General features: G+C 33.8%; 1 pseudogene; it reads left to right on the plus strand.

Moving 5' to 3' along the window:
• The first annotated feature begins 14,292 nt into the window (after positions 1 to 14,292).
• Positions 14,293 to 15,335, plus strand: LOC103564826 (UBX domain-containing protein 2A-like; annotated as a pseudogene).
• The last annotated feature ends 7,642 nt before the right edge of the window (positions 15,336 to 22,977 follow it).

The raw sequence follows: 22,977 nt of genomic DNA on the forward strand, positions 1-22,977 counted from the left end.
CTCTTCCTTTGTATTTTATAGATGAGAAAGCAGTGATTCAAAATCATTTATAAACTGATTTACAGATCCAGGAGAGGTAATCAGGTATTCTAACATCCCATTAAGTATCTCTGTAGTATTTGTTTATGTAATATTTTAGATACATTTTAAAATTCCTAAATTATTGCTATCTAAAAATCAAACGCGTATATGAAACAGCCGTGCAGTCTTTTACAAATGAAAACAAAAACGAAGTGTATTCATTTGATCATAAAAATGTGGACTTTTTTTTCAAACAAGGTAAAGTACTAGTTTGGTTTTATCAGTATTCTATTGTTTGAACTAAGCATTTTGCTGATTATCTAATTGACAAGTGACAACGTATTTTAAAATAACATTATGATAATATTTGCAAATGCAATTGAAACTGTGAAAACATTATGCACACTATTAACTACCTAGTGATTTTGAATTACATATAATACATTATCTGGTATTTAATAATACAATCAACACTAATGAAAGGCATTACTTATAAAATTTAGGTTCCTGGAACATAGAAGGATTGATACATGTTTTAAATAAATAAATAAAGCAATAAGTAAAATACTTTCCCCTTTTAAAGTTTTCCTTTGTGTTCATGAACAAAAATAATGTGTTAATAAAAGATATTTTATACACATATTTTGAAAAATATAGAAATGTAAGCATAAATTATTCATTTTAAATTTTTTTCATTATGAATCTAATTTGTTCATTGAAATTTAATGTATTTCCAGGCATGTGAGATCAATATTTGTTAATTAGAGTCTCTACTCTTCCACAGACAATACATAATGAGTGTGGCTATTTAAAAGTAAATTCTCATGGGAAAAAGACCTCATGGCATAATTATGACAGAAAAAATGTAAGAAAATCTAAGATAATGAAAATTTATATTGAATTTTAACAATTTATACCTATATCAATACTTAGTCCTTATTCAGATATCTTTTTGAGATACTCAGTTTCTTGATATTTTATTCTTCTACTTGTATATATCATCCCAACATAAAGCACAAAAGCAAAATCTGTTCTTTAATTTAATTTTAATACTCTGTAGCCATTATATGAATTTGAGCGTTGGCAAGCAGTTCCAGCAAATAAATAAAAACCTTCAAATGTTTCCACACTTACAGTCATAAAAACGTTGTTTTAAAATGAAATAGGGGCCGGCCCTGTGGCCAAGTGGCTAACATTCTGTGTGCTCCACTTTGGCAGCCCAGGTTCATATCCTGGGCACAGACCTACTCCACTCATCAGCCATGCTGTGGAGGCATCCCACATACAAAGTAGAGGAAGATTGGCATAGATGTTAGCTCAGGGCTAATCTTCCTCAAGCCAAAAATAAAAAGGAAGATTGGCAATGGATGTTAGCTCATGGTGAATCTTGCTCATCAAAAAGAAAGAAAGCAAGAAAGAAAGAAAGAAAGAAAGAAAGAAATTTCATTACCACTGATAAATGCAGAGCTTTAAAGAGGCCATATAGCAAGTTGGATAAAATCATGCATTTTTGAAAGAAACTTCCTAGATTTAAGTCCTAGAATTACCACTGATTAGTTTTTTAATATTAAGGAAATTATTGATTATTTCCATTTCTTACTTTGCTTATTTAAATTTAGAGATCATCATAATACCTACTGTATCAACAAAGGCTGACTAATGGAAATAAAACTTCAATGAATTGTGGGAAAAATGATTTATCTGAGGAACTAAAGCTTGCACAATTGTGAAAGGAGACAGGAAAATGAATGTCAGAACGCAGGTGAGAGAGATTCAACTGAGTCATTACCTTGTCACTCTGAGAAGCCAAGCACATATTGACCTACAGAAGTGGAAGTGCAAAGAGGGAGCTACTAGAAGACACAGTGAGAGTGTGTTGCCTCTGTAAGTCTATATCCAAAGCCCAGTGGTGGACCAAGACTTGTTGGATAGTAGGGAAAACAGGCAAAAGGAAGAGCTGCACACTGAGTTGTGGGGACAATAGGACAAGCTGGAAACTTTTGGGTACCTCAGCATCTAGCATCCCATCTAACTATAGCAACATTTAGTGAGTAATGGCCAATTTCACACTTCATTTGGTGAACTCTAACCAGGAATAGACAGGAAATTGGATTCTGGAAGACTTGGTTTCTAGTTTAACCAAATTTACGATAGGATAATCTGATACAACTTCCCTATTGGATCTGTGAGGATTACATGAGTTAATATATGTAAAGACATTATACAAACTCTTCCTTCTGTGTATGGAAGATTAAATACTACAGTGATTATATCCCCCTCTACCATCACCACATACAACTAGGAATCTGAACACCAGTATGAGAGAAGTTAGCAGACATTGGAAAACAGCAGCACAGGACTGTAATACCTGAGGGAAACGAAACAGGAAAGACCCTATGATTGTCCCTGTTTACTCTCTACATGCAATTCCAGGACTGAAGGAAGGGAAAGAGAACTCAAAGAGATTTGGTGGATTTGAAGAGTCAAAGATCAGATGTTCAGGATGTCGAGGTAGCCAGAATTTGCAGAGTGTAATACCAGATAAAAGGGAGCTGCACAGAGAAATCTTTCGAGATCTTCTAGAGGGTCTCTTTGAATCTTTAGATGAATGCTGATCTGTGCATTCATAGAGAGAAATTCGAAGAGGCACTGGAAAACAATAAGCTAAGAAACTTCTGGAGCTTACATGGAATGAGAATAGTATCTGTTCTCATCAGCCAAACTGGAAAGACGTCATAATACATGGGCCATGAGAGAGAATCCTCAGAAGGGCATCACTTTATTAACAGGGTCAAATCAGCCTTGGGTAAAGGCTAGTCTGGATTCACTTTAACAAAGGTTAAAAGTGAATCTCAAAGGACTAAACTGATTCAAAATAATTTAAACGCACACCTTAAAAGAAAAGGTCCAGAACTCTTTAAAGAAATATAATTCAGAACCCAAGAATTAAATTCATAACTGGCATCCAATTAAAAACAATTAGTTACAGAAATGACAGAGTTAATGGAAGTGGAAGACAAAGACATTAAATATGTTCAATATGCTTAATAATGTAAAAGGAAATGTGTCCATGATGAGAAGAGCCATAGAAGATACAAAAATAATCTATATGTAATCATCAGAGATGAAAAATACTGTATCTTAAATGAAAAATACACTGGATAGAATTATCAAAAAATTAGACAGCAGAAGGAAAGATCATTGAACATGAAATCATAGCAATAGACACTATCCAAAATGAAGCAGAGAGAGAAAGAAAATATAGGAAAAATGAAAAGCAACAGTGACTTAAAGAACAATATCAAGTGGCCTAAAATATATGCTATTATTGTTGTAACTAAATATTTGTAAGAATAATGGCTAAAATATTTCAAAATATTTTAAACCCATACACCTACAGGTCCAAGAAATTAAATGAACTTCAATCACAATAGACATAAGAAACCCAAAAAAGGATTATTTAGTGGTGAAGATGAGATCTTAAAAGCACCTAAAGAAAAATGCACCAGATGTACAGGGGAACAAAAATAAGTGAAACAGAGACATCTTATCAGAAACCTATGCATGTCACACAACAAATACAATGACAATATTAACGTACTGTGGGAAAAATAAGTCAGCCTAGGGTTCTAAACACGGAGAAAATGTATTACAAAAATGAAGGGAAAATAAAGAGTTTTTCAGGGAGAAAAGATCAGAATTCATTGCCCATGAATCTGCCCAAAAGAAGTATAAAAGTAAGTCTAAAGGTAGAATGAAATTAGATAGATAAAAATGAGTGAGAAGTGTCAGAAAAAGTAAATACATGTGTAGATATAAAAGATGAGGCTTTCACCTTGTTTTATTTATCTTTAAAAGATAATTTACTCTCTAAAGAAAAAATAGTGCTCTATGAGATTTATGTTCAAGTAAAATGTTTGACAACAGTAATAAAAATGGAAAAATTGAAGTGCACTTTCGTACTGTTCATACATTATAAGTGAGGTAGTACAATATAATCTGAAGGTAGAATCTGATGTTAAAGATGTATATTTCAAACCATAAAGCAATCATTAAGAAAGAATAATAGAACGAAAATATGTAGCTAGCAAATCAATAGGAGATAAGATGTAATGACACAAAAGAAAATCCAGAGAAGGCATGAAACAAGCAAAAATCAGAACAGAGAACAGATGGGAAAAGAGAAAATACACAACAAAATGTCAGATTTAAATCATTTCAAAAATTACAAGAAATATAAATGATCTAATCACACTAATTAAAACTTATAGAGTATAAATCTAGGTGATAAAAACCAAAATATTCATCCTATAGATATACCACATTAAGTACAAAATCACAAATAGATTAAAAATTGAAGAATCTTTAAAAAAAATAAGACATTCTGGGGTCGGCCCCATGGTGGAGTAGTTAAGTTCACACACTCTGCTTTAGCGGCCCAGGGTTTCACGGGTTGGGATCCTGGGCACTGACATGGCACCACTCATCAGGCCACGTTGAGGCCGCGTCCCACATGCCACAACTAGTAGGACCCACAACTAAAATATACAACTACATACTGGGGGAAGTAGGGGAGGAAAAGCAGGAAAAAAAGATGATTGGCAACAGTTGTTAGCTCTGGTGCCAATCTTTAAAAAAAAACCCATACCATCCAAACTTAAAAAGAATCTGGAGCAGCTAGATCAATATCAATGACAGAGCAAGGATGTCCACACTTCAGTTTTTATTTAACATTTTACTAGAGATCCTAGGCAGTACAAGAAAGCTAGATAAAGAAATAAAAATAGACACATTTTAAGGGCAATAGAAAGTTCATCTTTATTTGCAAAAGGAAAAATTGCATACAGATAAATGGTGAAGAAATAAACAAAAATGACCTAGATTTATATATATCTTTAGCATAGTTGTAGGCTAAATGGGATACATATTTATATACAAATTTGTTATATTTGTATACATGAGCCACAAAGAATTGAAATATGGAATTTAAGATGACAGCAAAACAAAGATAAAAGGATCAGAATAGGCTACATAATTTGGTAAAAAATGAATATAGTTTGAGGGTATAAATGACCTGCCTTTAAGAATTATTATACAGCCATAGAAAACAACAGGTTAGTATGAGCATAAGAACAAATGTATAGATCAATTGAACCAAAAAGACAGAAGAGAAATAAATGCATACATAAGGATCAACTTGAGCTGGGAAAAAGTACAAGGCAGGTCAAAGGGGGAAAAGAGAATCTTTTCAACAAATGCCTCTGGTACAATTGGAAATCCAATTACAATGGGAAATCTATACCTTCCATTCAATTTCGTTATGAATCTAAAACTTCTCTAAAAAATAAAGTCTATTAAAAAGAAGAAAGAAGAATACATACATATTAAAAAAAATTATTTGACCCATACCTCGTGTACTTCTCACTATATATAAAAATTAAGTCAAGATGGATAATAAATGTAAAAGTAGACCTAAAATTAAAGTTCAAAATAAACTTCTAGAAATAAAAATTAGTGGAAAATGTTTGTGATCATTGGTTAGGCAAAAATTTCTTAGATATGACATAATAACACCAATCTCAAAGGAAACAATTGAAATTTTCACTTTTTCTAAATTAAAAAATAAGATTTCTGATCACCACAAGACACTTCAAAAAAATTTTAGGAGCCGGCCCAATGGCCAAGTGGTTTAAGTTCCATGTACTCCGCTTTGGTAGCCCAGATTCGTAGGTTCAATCCCTTGTGTGGACCTACTCTGCTCATCAGTCATGCTGTTGAGGCATCCCACATACAAGAAAGTAGAGGAAGATTGGCACAGATGTTAGCTCAGGGCAAATCTTCCTCACCAAAAAAAAAAAAAAAAAAAAAAAATTTAAAGCAAGCCTCAGACTGGGAAAAATATTTGCAAAATGTATATATGACAAAGGACTTTATTGTAGACTATATAAACAATTCTTACAGATCAAAAATAAGCACACAAAAACCCTGACAAATTTAATAGACAACAAATGTAAGCAAACGTTTGTCCAACAAAGATATACACATTGCATAAAAGAATATGAAAAGATGTTCAACATAATTTTCATCAAAGAAATGAAAATTAAAATCATAATAAGAATTTACTACAAATTCAACAAAATGATTAACATTACAAACACAATACTAAGGGGCCAGGTTCGTGGAAGAGTGATTAAGTTCGTGTGCTCTGCTTTGGCAGCCCAGGGTTTCACCAGTTCCAATCCTGGGTGCTGACATGGCACCACTCATCAGGCCATGCTGAGGCAGCATCCCACATAGCACAAGAAGAAGGACCTAAAACTAGAATATGCAACTTTAGGGAGATGTTTTGGGGAGAAGAAGAAGAAAAAAGGAGATTTGCAACAGATGTTAGTTCAGGGGCCAATCTTTAAAAAAAAGCAAACAAACACAGTACCAAGATCTTGAAAATATGTGGAACAACTGGAATTCACATTATTGCCAGTGGGAATATAAAATGGTATAACAACTTTGGGAAATCATTTGGCGGTTTCTTATATAGTTAAAGATTTACTTACCATGTTATGCACTATTTCCACTCCTAGGTATTTACCCCAAACAAATGCAAGCATGTCCAACCAAGAGCTTGTACACAGATTTATTCATAGTAATTCCTGTTTCCATACATGAAAAAGCCCATATACTCATCAATATCAGAATGCACAAATCCAGTTGTGTTGTATCCATGAAATAAAATATTACTTAGCAATAGAAACTAATGGACTACAGTCACGCATCACTTAATTAGGGAGATGCGTTCTGAGAAATACTCCATTAGGTGATTTTGTCATTGTCCAAACATTGTTGAATGTACTTAAGGGTAACAAAATTTGCCACCCCGCAATGTATCTCTTTAATGTAAGGATTATTTTATGCTGATTATTTTTAAGGAAAAGTCTCAGTTTTTCTTATTATCTCCCCCTTAACTACCTAAAAAATTCAGATAAAAAACCTGTCTCAGGAAGCCAGCTATCACCTTAGTATAGCATGAATTGGTGGTGGACAGGGAGGAACCCAGAAAAGCCTGTTTGTTGGGCTCCCCTCTGTGTTCTTCTGTTTCTGTGTAGCCAAACAAATACTTCTCTTCCAATCGTTTACTCCTTTCACCTACCTATGAACTACCTTAATTTCCTTTGAAGTACTTGCTTCTCTCCACCCCCAACATCTTCTTTTGTCTTTAGCTGAAGATGATATTTAAGGTCAGGGCTTCAGCCATTTTTGCAAGTTACTTGGTTTTCCTGGGTTTCTCTCATGTAGACGTATTACTAAACTTTTATTTGTTTTTCTCCTGTTAATCTGTCTCAAGCAACTTAATTCTTAGACCAGCCAGAAGAACCTAGAAGGGTAGAGGAAAATTTCTTCTTCCCCTACAGTGCTTACACAAACTTAGATGGTATTGCATACTACATACCTAGGTTATATGGTACTAATCTTATGTGATCACTGTTGCATACGCCATCAGTCATTGACTGAAATGTTGTCATGTTGCATTTGACTGTACTGAGGCATACTGACAAATCTGGAATCTCAAAATCATGATGGTAAAGGGAAAAAGGCAAGCATAAAAGTATCTACTTTATTGTTTATGTGAAACTCTAGAAAAAGGAAAACTATGGAGACACAAATAAAATCAGTGGTTGCCAGAGGCTGGGTACTGGGGAGAAAATTAACCACAAAGTGGTCACTAGGTTTGTGGTCATCTCTTACAGGATCTCTTGCAAATTTCTGAGAATATTTTAATAAGAAATTAAGGAAAGCTAATACTATTGAGAGTTTGCAATGTGCTGAGCACTCTATATTGCTTTATGTTCAATATCTCACTCTTAACAACAGCTATATGCAATATATACTTTACAGTTGCCATTTTACAGAAAAGGCCAAGAAATTGAGAAGTTAGATAGTATACCCAATGTTATATACTAGTCCACTGTGGACCTGCTCATTCCATTCAAACAATATTTGCTAAGTACCTACACATCAGGTAATCTCTTACAAAATAAAACTGTGAATAATATGAAAAAAATGAAATATAAAAATGAATATGGTAAATACAGTGTTTGCACAATTAAAAAGAATGGATCAGGGCTGGCTGGGTGGTGCAACAGTTAAGTGTGCATGTTCCACTTTGGTGGCCCAGGGTTTGCTGATTTGGATCCCGGGTGCAGACATGGCACCACTTGGCAATCCATGCTGTGGCAGTGTCCCACATATAAAGTATAAGAAGATGGGCACAGATGTTAGCTCAGGGTCAGTCTTCCTCAGTAAAAAGAGGAGGATTGGTGGCAGATGTTAGCTCAGGGCTAATCTGCCTCAAAGAAAAATAAAAGAATGAATCAAAATAAACTCTGATTCACATGACAAAGTTGATTACAAAGACAAAAATATCCTGAGATATTCTTACCTGGAATTTCATATAAAAATGCTTTCCTTTGGAAGAAAATTACTATCTTTTCTTTAGATCTGATCTTTTTAAATGAAACAAAATCATTTCATGTTCCATAGTATATAACTCAAGAGAAATCCGAGATAAACGACTCCAAGATTTTCTTAAATCCCCTGGGGTCTTATCAAAATTGACATTTAATACAACCCTCTGGGCTCTGACACTAGCAAAGCAGTATGATCACACGGAATGTGAGCAGGATTTTTGCTGAGTATCAATATTGAAATAAACTCATTGCAATCTAAGTCTACCCTAAACTAATCTCAAATGATTTTTGGAAAATGTAAAAAAAATTTCATTATTTCTGAAAGGACAAGATATATATTAGAGCACAGAAGAATGCAATCTCTAAGATTAGATATTATCATATCTTAATCGTTTCTTTACAAGTTTTCAAGACTTGCAACTAAGAATAAAAAGATTACAAGTTGCATTCTACAAATAATTTGTGTGCTAAATAGTTATTAAAATGAAGTAGCTTACCTGTTTAGTAGAGTAGAATTACAGGCCAATGATTTAAGCAGGATTCCTCTTTACTGCCATAGGGATATTATGTAATTCAACTTCATGTCCTAGGTGTACCAATCAATTAAGACATAAATTAATAAGATATGGCCCAATCATATCTTGCAAGGCTCTGTCTGCATGCTGAGACTTTGCTACTGAAGAATTTAAATGACTTATTTTCATGAAGAGATTTAACTTTTGTGTGTGTGTGTGAGGAAGATCAGCCCTGAGTTAACCTCTGTTGTCAATCTTCCTCTATTTTATGTGGGATGCCACCACAGCATGGCTTAATGATCAGTGCTAGGTCCACACCCAGGATCTGGACTGTGAACCCCAGGCTGCCGAAGCAGAGAGCATGAACTTAACCACTACACCACCAGACTGGCCCTGAGATTTAACTTTGTAAGAGGTATATCTGCTAGCCTTGTACAGGATGGTTTGGAAAGGAGATGATAGACTAAAGCCATGTGGATCAGTTAGCACACAACTGAAATCATGCAGATGTGAGGTGAGGAAGTAGGAAAGAAAGATAAAAGAAATGGATAGCCCATGGAGCTATATCAGAGGTAACATTTAATGCTATTGTTTGATGTTATATTAATCAAAGGAAAAATAATAATAATACACAGGATTTCTATTAAGATATTCATAAGGCAGACTCTCAGCCTTGGAAGACAAGTAAAACATTGAATAGGTGAGACAATCATGAAAGAACAAAACATGAGTTCTAGAATGTTTCAAGAAAAAGACTTATAGACTTGGATGAAAAGAAGACTGTGGGGGATTAAATTTAGTGGACTGTGAAGATCAAATTGAAAACACGAAGTATGAGGTTTTGCTCAAAATGAGTGGAGTTTTTTTGTGAGAAAATGTTTCTTAACATAGATTTTTGCCCCAAGAACTTCAGATTAATGTTGTATATTCATGTCTTAAGAGAGAGTTCAAGGAAATAGCCTCAAGATGACCTGTCAATTTTCAATAATTTTCTGTATTCCATCTTCCTCAACTCTTAGTCTTTCTCTAGATTAACATAAATGCATAAGTAGTATAAGAGTAAGTTCTGGGCTACTTAATAAAGTATACATAAAATATGTACATTAATATATGTATATGCAAATATATAATAATGGGCATGTTTCCAGAATATGTAAAGGGCATTCAGAAATAAATAAAAAGCAAGGCACTTTAAAGGAAGAATTGGCAAAAGATTCAAATAAGTGCTTAACAAAAATAGTACTCAAGTGACCCTAAACATATGAACGTCACCTCACCAGAGGGCAGAGGAAAATAGGCAATTTCTTGTATTGGAAGGGCATGGAGCAATTGGAGCTCTCATACACTGCTGTAGGGAATGTAAATTGATAAAATCACTTTACAGAGATGGTTGGTAGTACTTACTATAGCTAACCTACTCATACCTTTAACCAAAGTACATACTTCTGTGTATATTCCCACCATATACGTTCAGCCAAATACATCAAAAAGTCTATTAATAGCAGCAACGTTTGTAACAGCTAAAGTCTGGAAAGCATCCAAATGTTTATCTGCAGTAGAACTGATTAACAAATTGTGATATGTCCATGCAATGGAATCCTATACAGCAATGAAAATGGACAAGCTACAACCAAATGCAACAATATGGATGAATAGCATATGCAAATTGAGGAAAGTAAGCTAGACAGAAATTATACATGTTGGAAGATCCTTTTTACATTTAAGTGCAAAAGCAGGAAAAAAATATATGATTTTAGATGTCAGGATTGTTATTATTCTTTTTGTGGGGAGAGGCAGTTGTAATCACCAGCAAAAAGAAGATCTGAAGAAGGCTTTTGGGAGCTCTAATTTTCTGTTTATTCCTGGAGGTCCTTGTTACATGGGTTTGTTTATGTTCTCTAAATGCATCACCAGTGCAATTCTGATTATATACCATTCTAGATTTAGGTTATAAATGTAATAAAAATTTTAGTATTACAAAATAACCTGATAAATACTCTTAGAAGATTTGAGAAGCTATGTAACATACAGTGGTAAGTCTAGAACTGCTAAGCATGGATTGAAAATATGCATGTTTCACTAAAATCCATGAATAACTTACTATTACCTCTGCAAATCGAAGAAATGAAAGTGTAATTATTAGTTCTCCTTGAAAGAACACTTACAAATTACTATTATTTGAAATAAGCCTGTAGCTGAAAAGATTGTCATTTTCATTATTACAGGTAGCATAACTACTTTGAGGTTTTTTGCAAAACTGCTATAAATAGTCAAAGTCATCTGTTTATCATCCATTTAGTCAAGCATTTTGGCTCTGCAAAGTCAAAAAGGACATTCTCTTCTTAAGTGCCCTAATACTGGCCCTTAAAACCTAAGTTATTTCTGTTCTTTAGTTTGAATTCAAAGTTTAATGATCCACACACTTTAACCATCTACTTTAATAATAATAAAGAAGATGTTGTAGGATCTGAAAAAAAAAACTAGGCTAAAGTCCTCTTATAAAGACTTCTAATTACCCCACATTGTCACAGAACGAATATCCATTACCAATAGATTACCCCCCAGCCCCAGGAAATATCTGAGATTAACTGGAAACTCCTTGGGAAAAAGTACGTGAAGTCCCAAAAGTGTTTCTCTGTAATAAATGATGACAAAAAAGGTGGAGAAATGAAGGATCTAGGGAGAAGGTGGAGCTGTTTGCACACCCGTGTGTCTGTTTGTACATGCCTACAAGAAATGTTTTCTCAGACAGAAAACAATTCTGCGTTTGTTCTTCTGTCTCTCTATATTGTAGCTCTTTGGAGATACATAACCTGATTGACTTGACCAAGAATAGTCACATGCTAAATAGAGTGGGCTTCTAATTTATCAAATTCTGATTGTTTTTTGCATGAAACTGAGCCAAACATCTGTATTTTTATGCAACTATGAGGTAGAATGAGAACAAAACTGTGGCTAAAACACCCATTAGCAAAGGTGCAAGCCAGGCAAATTTTATATGTTAGCACCATACATCTTTCTAAAATTATGTTTTAAAATTGAAAGTGAGATTTCTTTTTTTTCGCATAAAACATAGCAGCAAGAAAACTTCATCACTTTAAAAATGAGGACAGGCTTATCTTCAGCACAACAGTAAGGTCAAAATGCTATCTGCTGAAAGAAATTCCAGCTGGTAACATGTCTTTCTGAGAAGGGATAAGACAGGTAGACTGTTTCTCCTAAGACATAACAATGGGACATAGACTTAGCTACCATAAAATTAAGTTAGATGAAAACAGCTTATATTTTAATGAATTATCAAATGCCAATCATGGGCTAGCATGATAACTTGAATTCCTTGAAAACCCCAGACATAAGAGAAGACTTTCCTCCACTTGTCAACACTTTTCACCTGTCAACTATTCCTGAGAGGGACTAAGAACAGAGAGGATGGAAATACCAACTGTGCAGGATGCACAGCCTGCCAGTCAGTGAGAGTGGAGGAGAACGTAAAGCAACCTGCCTATTTACCAAGCCCTGCATGACTACAAGGTCGTAGTTGGCTGTCCAGAGCAGTGTGCTGGAAAACCATCCACCAGCGCCCTGGGCCTTGATGTGATGAGAGAAGCTCTCTGCTCCTGGGGGAGAAAATGCAAACTCATCTGCCTCAGTTCCCTCACTGCCCATGACGCGAAAACTATCTGTCATGGGGGGAAAGACAGAAAAAATGAGCAGTATCCCCAAACCTATACGTCAATAAAAGGCCAAGCCTGGCTACTACTGGGAGGCAGGCAGAAAGACTGCACTGACCCAAGACGAAAGCTCTCTGCTGCTATGGGGAGTATAGAAAATTTACCTATCACAGACTCTTTAAATTCTTGGCATTAAGCTATCTGCCCCTAAAGACTGAGGAGGAAGCACACCCATCTCTGGCTGTGCACTGCTATGAGGCAAACACTTGCCACAATTCAGAGGGTACCCAGACAATTTCTTTTGGTTCAGGAGCTTGCACTGAGTAGGAGGAAGTGATTGTTTGCCATGGAGGGGTAGGAATGCTGAGAAAGCCCAAGACTGAGGCTCAAGGATACAGGGCCAGCTTCAGGTTGCACTGGAAGCAGGGAAACTAAAACATCTTTTCCCCACTGTGAGTCTTACATTAAGTAGCAAGCAACGCCCTACTGCCAGAGAAGAACAAAAGCAGAGGGAGGAACTCATCTTCACAAAGTCTTCCTGGGCCTGCTAAAAGCTGACAGTGGGGCAAGAAAACACGGAGAGAAAGCCTCAAGCATTCCAGCCTTCATACTAAGCAGAAAGCAGCAGCAGTCTATCACTAGAGGATTTTCAAATCTATGGTTCACTGAACATAAATGAAGTAACCAAAAAATCCAAACCCCATGCTACTCCAAAATAGATTGATATGGTATGGCCAGAATAGACAAAACAGAGGAAAGAATTAGTAAAATTGAAGACGTGACAATAGAAATTATCTTAAGCACAAAAAGTGAGAAAAAAAGAAATGGATAATTTAAAACCCATGGAATAATATCAAAACATTGAAATACACAAGTAGTGGAGACCCAGAAGGAGAAAAAAAAAGAAAGAATAGGTCACAACAAATATGTTAAGTGATTATGTTGAGAATTTTATAAATGTTTGAAAACAAACCAAAAAAATCCCACGGTCCAAGAAATTTGGAGAATCTGAAGTGTCATAAATACAAATAAAAACTCAGCCAGGTACACTGTAATCAAACTACTGAAAACTAAAGACAAGGAAAAATTTTAAAAGAAGCATGGGCAAATACAGACATGGAATGAATTGACAGTACAATGATAGCTGAATTCTCACAGAAACAATGGAAATCAGAAGACAGTGAAATTAAATATTTAAAGAGCTAAAAGAAAAAAATCTGGAAGTCTATTTCCTATAAAATATAGTTTTAAAAATAGAGATAAACTAAATAACAGAAAAAAAATCTTAAAGAATTCATCTCCTGCAAAATTACACTACCAAAAAACGCTGAAAAACAGTTATATGGTTTGAAGCAGAAAGATATAAAGAATAGAATAAATAGAATACTAAATAAAAGAACTTCTCAAAAATTCCTATTTTTATACAAATATATCATTAAATTTTCTAAATTAAAGAAAAAAAAAGAATAACAAGGGTTCAGGGCATCACATTCCCCGTGGCAGGGTTCCAGTGAAGTGGCTGTGGAGCCAGGTTGAGCGGGTTGAAAGCTGTAGCAGGGACTCAGGTCCCCTGAAGAAATTGAAGATGAGGCCATGGCTCCCAGAATAAGACAAAAGCGAATGAAAGATATAGATAATCTTGAAAGTATCAAGAATGAATGGGTTTGAGAGCCAGCCCTGATAATCTAGTGGATACAGTTCAGCACTCTCACTGCTTTGGCGGCCTGGGTTCACGTTCATTTCCCAGTCGCGGAACCACATCACCTATCAGTTGCCATGCTGTGGCAGCAGCTCACATAGAAGAATTAGAAGGACTTACAAGTAGGATATACAACCACACACTCAGGCTTTTAGGAGAAAAGGAACAAAAATAATGGATGGGTCTGAAAAAAGAATGGATCTGTGAAACAGGATCTGACAACCACTCTCTTAGTGATAATCTACAAACAAATTGAATATTTTGTTAACAGACATTGAAAGAAGCTCAGAAGATTGGTGCTAACTGCTTGTCATCCACGGAAAAGAACAGGTAAATGTCAGTATAAAAGATTATGGAAAAATGAATTCTAAGAGTCTAATGATTTCAGAAGTTATTCTGATGACTCAAGTCAGCGGTTTCTGAACTCCATCAAAAAGAGGAATTACCTTTAGAGTTACATGGGATTTTTGATTAAGAAGAGGTGGATATTAAGGCTGAAGATGAGGAACATGAAGTAGGTATGTCAATGAAGCCTATATTGCAGCCCTTCTCAGGACAGGATCACAGACTGAAAAGCACCACACCAAAAATTTTTCTAAAGCAAAGAGTATTGGGGATGAGAATAAAGATACTCTGTCTGTTGTCCCACTAAATAGTCTGGAACACTTCACTAAAATACAAATCTTGTTAGCCAATTAGAAAAAGATCATCCAGAAATTTCATATTTCCCACAGGCATTTATAGCTATTCATGTCCCTGTAAACACTGCTTGAGCTGCATCCTACAAATTTTGGGTAAGCCACATCAAAGACTTCATTGGAAAATACTAAGGATCTCAGAGAAGTTCTCCCTTCCTCTGGCAGCAGCATTTCCTTTCCTCAAGTTACTACATGAAACATTCACATTGGAAGAAGCAGATTTGCACAAGGCTGCAATCACCCGGAGACTCCAAAAAAAGAGCTAAACATTTTAGAGAACTTCCATTGCCTTAATTTTTAATAGACTAAGTGGAAAATTTGCAGGGAAATAATGATTGTAAGTGAACAAGCAGACAAAAATGGAGTAAAGTCATATTCACTGGACTTTTGGTCTAAGTCCTATTTTAGTCTCCAGATAAGATTGCTAAAAATAAATACAAATTAGCAGAGTAAAATATGACTGGAGCTGTGTTCCTGGAAACCAATGCATTTTCTCCAAAACATTGCTCAGAGGGAAGAATGCACTTATTTTCAAATACCAATTAATCAACATAAGGTATATTATAATAGCTACATAATCAAGAATCTTAATATTACATATATTAGCAAATATGTTTGAAGCATTATTCATTCAAGGAGTATCCATTACCTTCCCACACAGCAGTGATTTATTAAAATGTTAGCTGTCTCAGATTTCAAAACAGCAATATTTTTAAAACTTCTATATTGCAAGTTAAAAGCATCAGTCATTATTTTATTACTGAGATATAAGCAGCAGGCTGCAAGACTTTGTCTTCACCTTAACTATGCCTAAACTTCACAGCACATTCAATTTTTATTCTCTAATGTCAAGATATACTCAAATGTTAATTTGGCAACTGTCTCTAAGTATTTTAATTTAAGAATAAAATTTTGTAGTTTATTAAAATATCAAAAAATAATAAAGAAACATGAGTATATTAGTATTCTAGGGATGCTATAACATAATACCAAACACTGAGTGGCTTAGACAACAGAAACTTCTTTTCTCACAATTCTGGAGGCTGGAAGTTAAAGACCAAGGTGCCAGCAGGGATGGTTTCTCCTGAGGCCTCTCTCCTTAGCTCGCACATGGCTGCCTTTTCAGCGTGTCCTCACAGGGCCTTTCCTCTATGTGTGCACATCCTTGGTATCTCTTCATCTTTTTATAGGGACACTCATCATCTTAGATTAGGGTCCTACCCTAACAACCTCATTTAACACTGACTACCTCTTTAAAGGCTTTATCTCAAAATACTGTCATATCAGCGGTTAAGGCTTGAACATATCAGTTTTAGGGGGACACAATTCAGACTATAACAAGAGTTCTTATAGCATATGTAGAAGTCAAATATAGAAAAACAAAACAGGTTGGAAGATAACTTTTTTAGAAACATATTGTGATAGAATACTTAAATTTTTATGAAACATTAAAATATTTTAAACAGAATGTTCAAAGTTGAAGATCAATATTGCATTCTCTAATGCAAAACACAAACATATACACATACATCACATATGAGAATTAAAAAGAAGGATGTAAGGCAAGCTGAAATAAAACTGTAGAAAAATTACTTGATTCCACCCACAATTTAAGGAGAGAACAGTGGAGGAACAAGGCTAAGACAAGTCAAAAAAGGATGAGACAACTCAAAATCAAAAAGCAGAATATTAGAACTGAATGCACACATATCAATAATTTACATTGCATGTAAACAGACTAAGCACTCCAATTAAAAGGGAGACATTGTAAGACTGGATAAAAAAAGCAAGATTCAACCATATGCCACTTACAAGAAACATTCTGTAAATATAAAGACACAAATAGGTTGAAAATGAGAGGATGCACATATGTTTACCGTGCATCAATTAAGCACAAAAAAGCTGTTGTTGATGTTCTTAAATGAAGAAAAGTTTAACTCAAGAATATAAGGAAGGTATTTAATATGCTTAAAAGGGTCAGTTAACTAAGAAGAGTCAATACTAAATTGTGTGCATCTTATGACAAAGCGCCCAAGAACATGATGAAAAGAAGCTAGAAAAAGAACAAGTAAGCTGACAGTAAGAAGAAAAAGGGAAAAAACCAATAACAGCATAAATCAATGATATAGAAGACAAACAAGAAAGAGAGAATCCATAAATGAAAGAATCACTAAAGTGAGAAGTTGTTTCTCCAGAAATATCAGTAAAATTCATGAACCCCTAGCCCAGAATGATGAAGAAAAAAGGAAAAGAAAAAAACATAGATTACTGATATCAGGAATTAAAGAGGAGCCACCACTACATATGTCACAGATATTAAAATGATAACCAGTGGATATTTTGGGGAATTTTATGCCAACAAATTTGAATAAAAAATGGAAAAGAAAATTACCTTTAAAGACGCAACCAACATCCATCCAAGAAGAAAGGGCAACTTAAATACTCCTTTGTCTATCTAAACATTTAATTCATAAATAACTTCCTGCAGTATAACATCAGTTTTGGATTGCTTCATTGATTGGTTAAATCAGACAGTTAAGGAATAAAGAATACCAATCAAGTTTAAACTTTTTCAGAAAGCAGAGAAGGAGCAGAGACTTCCCAAGTCATTTCAGGAGGCCACTACAACTCTGATAGCAAAACCAGACAATGATATTGCCAAAAGAAGAAAAAATAAGGAAAATTACAGAACAGTGTGTTTTATGAAAACAGATGTAAAGTCATTAAAATATTGGCAAATCAAATCTTTCATTACAAGAAAAAGAAAACACAGTGTCATCATGTGAGGTTTATACCAAGGCTGCAAGAATAGTTTTTCATCCAATATTACTGTTTCCTAACATTAATAGATTGAGAGAATATCATTTGATTATTTCAATGGATGCAGGGAAAGGATTGACAATGTAAAATACCTATTTTTGATTAAACATCTCAGCAAGTTATGAACAGAAGGAGGTTTTCTCAATCTGATAAGGACATCAATGAAAACTCCACAGCTAATTGATGTTAAGTTGGGAAATTAAACCAATAGATCGATTTCAGGAGTATTGACGTCTTAATAATATTAAATCTCTTCATCCATAGATCTACTATATTTCGATAGCTATTTAAATCTTTAATTTATAAGATTTTATAGATTTCAAATTGTATTTTTTAAATTTAAGTTTTAATTTTTATTAATATAGGGATATAATTTATTTTTGAATATTAATTTTATATCCTGAGACATAAATTCATTTATTATCTTATACTTTTCTTGTAAATTCTTCAGTTTTCTATGAATACAATCTTATCTTGTAAGAATTCAAAGAATTTGATTTCTTCCTTTTTAATAACTATGCATTTCATTTCTTTTCCTTGTCTTATTTAACTAACTAATACGTCTAATACAAAATGAAATAAAGGTGGAGTGAATTGCCTAGGAAAGACCATGAGGAAAATTTCTGCGGTAGTGAACGTATTCTATGTCTTGATAGACATTCATGAAGACTGATTGCATAGTACTGAATATCCGAGCATTTCACCTTACACAAAGTATACCTTGCTTTTCTAAATCTTCCATATGAAAAATTATAAGTGAATAGAACACAGAAATTTAATTTTTGAGTATTCCTTTGTATTTTAAAAGTATTTTTCAACTTCTTACTATTTCACTCTACATCATACATCTATTTCTTTCAAAAGAAATTGAATTCTTACTACTGTGATAGTTTGCATCATTGACACCAAGTCCTTACTTCCATGTATTCCTGACCTTTGACCTTGCGATGTAACCTTGTAGTGTTCTTATATTCTGATTCTACACTTGTCTATGTGCAGTGCTTTGGCAAATAGAAGAAAGTGGAAGTTACAGTGTACCAGTCCTATGCCTAGTCCTCAAGAGGATCTGAGTGTTTGCCTTTGTTCTAGTTCATCTTTGTATTCCCATCAGTACTTACACATGCTCTAAGTACTATAAGTACTTCAAAAATAAAAATATGCAAAATATTTTTTACAGACATTACCTAGAGAATTCTGGTACTTCTTTCAATAAGACCATTTTCTAAAAGTCACTAGAAAAGTACTTTTGATTCACTGTTAATTGTGATATATATCTAAACATTAAATTAAAATCCAAAATCACCTGACATAAATAATAGAAAGTGTTTAAAGTCCCAATGATGCCAAGTAAGGTGAAAAGATTCTTTAAAATCTTATATTTAAATACAGTATTTATTTTATTAGGAAGCCCTGTACCATAATTGGCAATAAAGTTAAGAATTTTAAGATGATTTTATCAATCTATTGCCAATTTCTACCTCTTTCAGGAAATTTTACGTATCTGTGTTGTATTTCATATCATAGATTTATTTATTGTTTGTATATTCAACAGATTTTTGAGCATCTATTACATATGTGGCACCAATGCTATGTATTGGGACTTTTAGTTAAAAGTATAAATGGCTTCTGGATTAATCGTCTTAAAATCCGTTTTCAAGAGGTCATTGTATTTTGGGAGGAGTAGAATAATGTTGCATACCTCTCAAATACAATAATATGAATACATAAAAACCTGTTAATTCTGCCCAGAAACTCCATTGAAATGTCTAAGAATCTAATCAATCCACTATCTTAAATTGAGAAATTGGTTTACTCTGGTAGTAATCTGTCACATATTTAATATGTTTTCATTGTATCATACAGAAATATTGTATATTAATAATTCCTACTTAACCATAATGCTTTTAAAAATGGATTAATACACATAAATATTTGAACATAGCAAAAATATTGTCTCTCATAGAGATTTCCTGTTACTAACACCATGTATACATACACAAGTGATTGTGGCTGTGTTCTAATAAAACTCTATTTATGAAACAGTCCATAGGCAGGGCAAATATGGCCAGTAGTCAGGAATTTGGGGGCTATTCATCTAGAGTATATTGCAAATAATTTTCTTTACTCTATTCTTTACAGACTGATACTTTTATATAATATAATTAAAGTGAAATACTGGAGAAATGGAATTAAAAATATTAAACACAAGCAAGGATTTGCATTTTTAGGGTCATCAGAAAATAAATTATTCTCCCCATTTGTTATTAACATATGTAAATGCTCGCTCTCAGTTTCAAGCTATCGAGGCAGAGCCATGACAATTCATGGAGCTGCACTGACCTGTGGACCATACTTTGTGAAGCTCTGCTCAGAGCAAAAGGCAGTGACACATCTCTCTAGTGGAAGTCTATTGTCCCTAGACAATGATGGACAGGTACTCTTCACGTTCTGGGTTGTTAGCCTTTTGTTTTGCCAAATATATATTTTTTAATGAAATCTGCTCACAAATTTAGCATGGTCTGCTCATTTTAAGGTAGCGAGTGTTTCATGATGGACTGATATGCATTGTTATTAAAAAACAGCCTTGCCCAGAAATTGCAGTTTATCTCTGTCATTCATATATTAACTACAAGCTAGTGTTTGTTTGCTTTTAAACTTACATTGATACCATCGTTCATCTTGGCCATCTCTGAATATGTTCTAATATACTGTCCCTATAGTTTAACTTTTTGCCCACCACAGGGTAGAAACACCCATGTAATTAGTGAACACAACTGTTAATCAAGTGGACATTGCATCCTTTTTTTGTTTGTTTAACAGACACACTAATCTTATGGGTGAATATATGTTTCAAAGAAATCTAATCATAAAGAACCAAACATTGGAATTCCACTTGGTATTTTCTTGCCACTTTGTAATTATATTTGACCTTTGTGTTTCCCGTCACCGAGTTGGCTGATTGGCTAACTTCTCTGTTATTATTTTCTTCCTTTTGACCTTCAAAAACTAGACAGACTGATTAGTGATAGCTGAAAAGAAACATTCTCTGCAATTATTTTTTTGTTAATCAAATCATGAATAATATTCAATTTGTTCTTGTGTTAATATCTACTTGCTTGTTTGAATTGAGTAATTATGTTATGAAATATGTTATTTTCTAGGCAGAATTAATGCAAATGACTTGATATTATGATAATATAAGAATGAGAAAAACTGCATTAAAAGGGAAATAAACTTATAAAATCAAATTATCTGGAAAAGTAGACTATATTTAATTTCAACATCATTTTCTGTTGTCAAAATCTTTATTTAATTTGATTATTTGGAATAAATACATAATATGTCATAAATTCTTTTGAATAGTAATAAAAGAGTAGGTAAGAGTGTTACTGAAAAATTTCAAGGTCAATAAAATGACCACAGAATGGTAATCAGTGAGTTATATATGGGTTATAAAAAAGAAGAATATAAAATTACAAGAGACTGAGTATATGAGTTTTCATAAACATATTATAGAAAAAACATTTAGCAATTTACATTAAAATGAAACTAAAGTGAAACATTTTATAAAATTAAATTTAAAAGAGATTTACTGATGTGAACTCATTCCATCAAAAAGAGACTGCTTTCAGCTTTGTAAATAACTGGGCCTAGAGATTGAGTGAACCTACCTGGAATCAGTATTGTGGAATGATATGAAATGAATTCTAGTGCTCACATTTTCATCAATAACACTATTTCCCTTTAAAAATATCTAGATTCCTTTGAGAGTGCTGCTTCCTTGACCTGGGATGCAGAAAACTCAAGATATCCCTTACATCTTATGCTACAGAAATAATACTATATCTTTTAAAATAGAGTTCCCACTGACAATGTATGATACTGTGACTAAAAAAAAGAGAATAATTATGGTAAGTTTTAAAAATTGCATTTGCATGTAAAAAGCTTTGAGATCATAAATACTCACGAGAAAATTAATATTAATATAAAATTTATAAAAAACATAGTAGATAATTTCAATACTACAGAACATTGCCAAAACTAAAATAGTTTCCAATTTTATTAATTGTAATAAATTAGGAAATGCTGATATATATGGGTATGCAGTTTCATCTGCTATCTAAGAGTCTGTTTATGAAACAAGGGTTGTGGTTTTCAATACCTATCATAGTGGAGACAGATGGATCCAGAGAATTTCAAGCAAGCCACGCAGTTGACACACACAGGGCACTTATCTTTTGTTTTCAAACTAGAAATTGAATATGATACCAGAAAGAGTGGAATTCAATTCATCCAAAATTATTATTAAAAAATTCATTAGCTGTATATTTTCCAACTTCTTGCACAACCACCCAGTTCTAATATTTTTACTATTGGACTGAAGGTTTGTGCCTATAGACAGGCTGACCTAGTATTCCCCTCGTACTCTCTTTAATGCAGCTCTAGGAGTCGCCAAAGCCTGGTTTGGAAACAGCAATTGTAGAATATATCTGAGTAAACCAGTCTTGTAGCCCCAAGGTGTTTGCCAGGATTGAGTGCTTCATTGTAACCAATACTTATTATTATCCTTTAAAATTATGATTACGTTAAAGCATCGTCTATCGCTCTTGGACGGCTCTTTAGGATCTTGGAGCATTAGCACTCAAAGACATCTTTGCTATCACCTAAGTCAATGTGCTTTTCACAGATGCTTCTCTAAATGGGAAAATCATAGCAGTGAACCAGTGGGAAAGTAATTCTATGAGCTATAATCTTGACAATAGCAATATTACTTCAAAAGAGCAAGCAGTGTGTAAAATTAAGTTCAGCAATAGCTCCAGGCCATGGAGGAAAGTCTTCAACTCTGACTAGAACCCTCAATAACAGGAACAAAGATGTTGCCTTACAAGGTCTAATGACACTTCTTCAGTCACAACTAGATATTGAATATTCGTAAAAACAATACCCTTATTCAATACCAGGTAGGAAGATTTAGGAAAGTTCTAATAAACAATATATAGTTAATATTCATATATTTAACAGCCTTTCTACCTTTTAGATTTCAGTGGTACATGTTATTACTTCTGATTGTGACCAAATTTGTTTTCT

Source organism: Equus przewalskii, chromosome 20 (assembly GCF_037783145.1).
Source record: "Equus przewalskii isolate Varuska chromosome 20, EquPr2, whole genome shotgun sequence".
Classification (NCBI taxonomy): domain Eukaryota; kingdom Metazoa; phylum Chordata; class Mammalia; order Perissodactyla; family Equidae; genus Equus; species Equus przewalskii.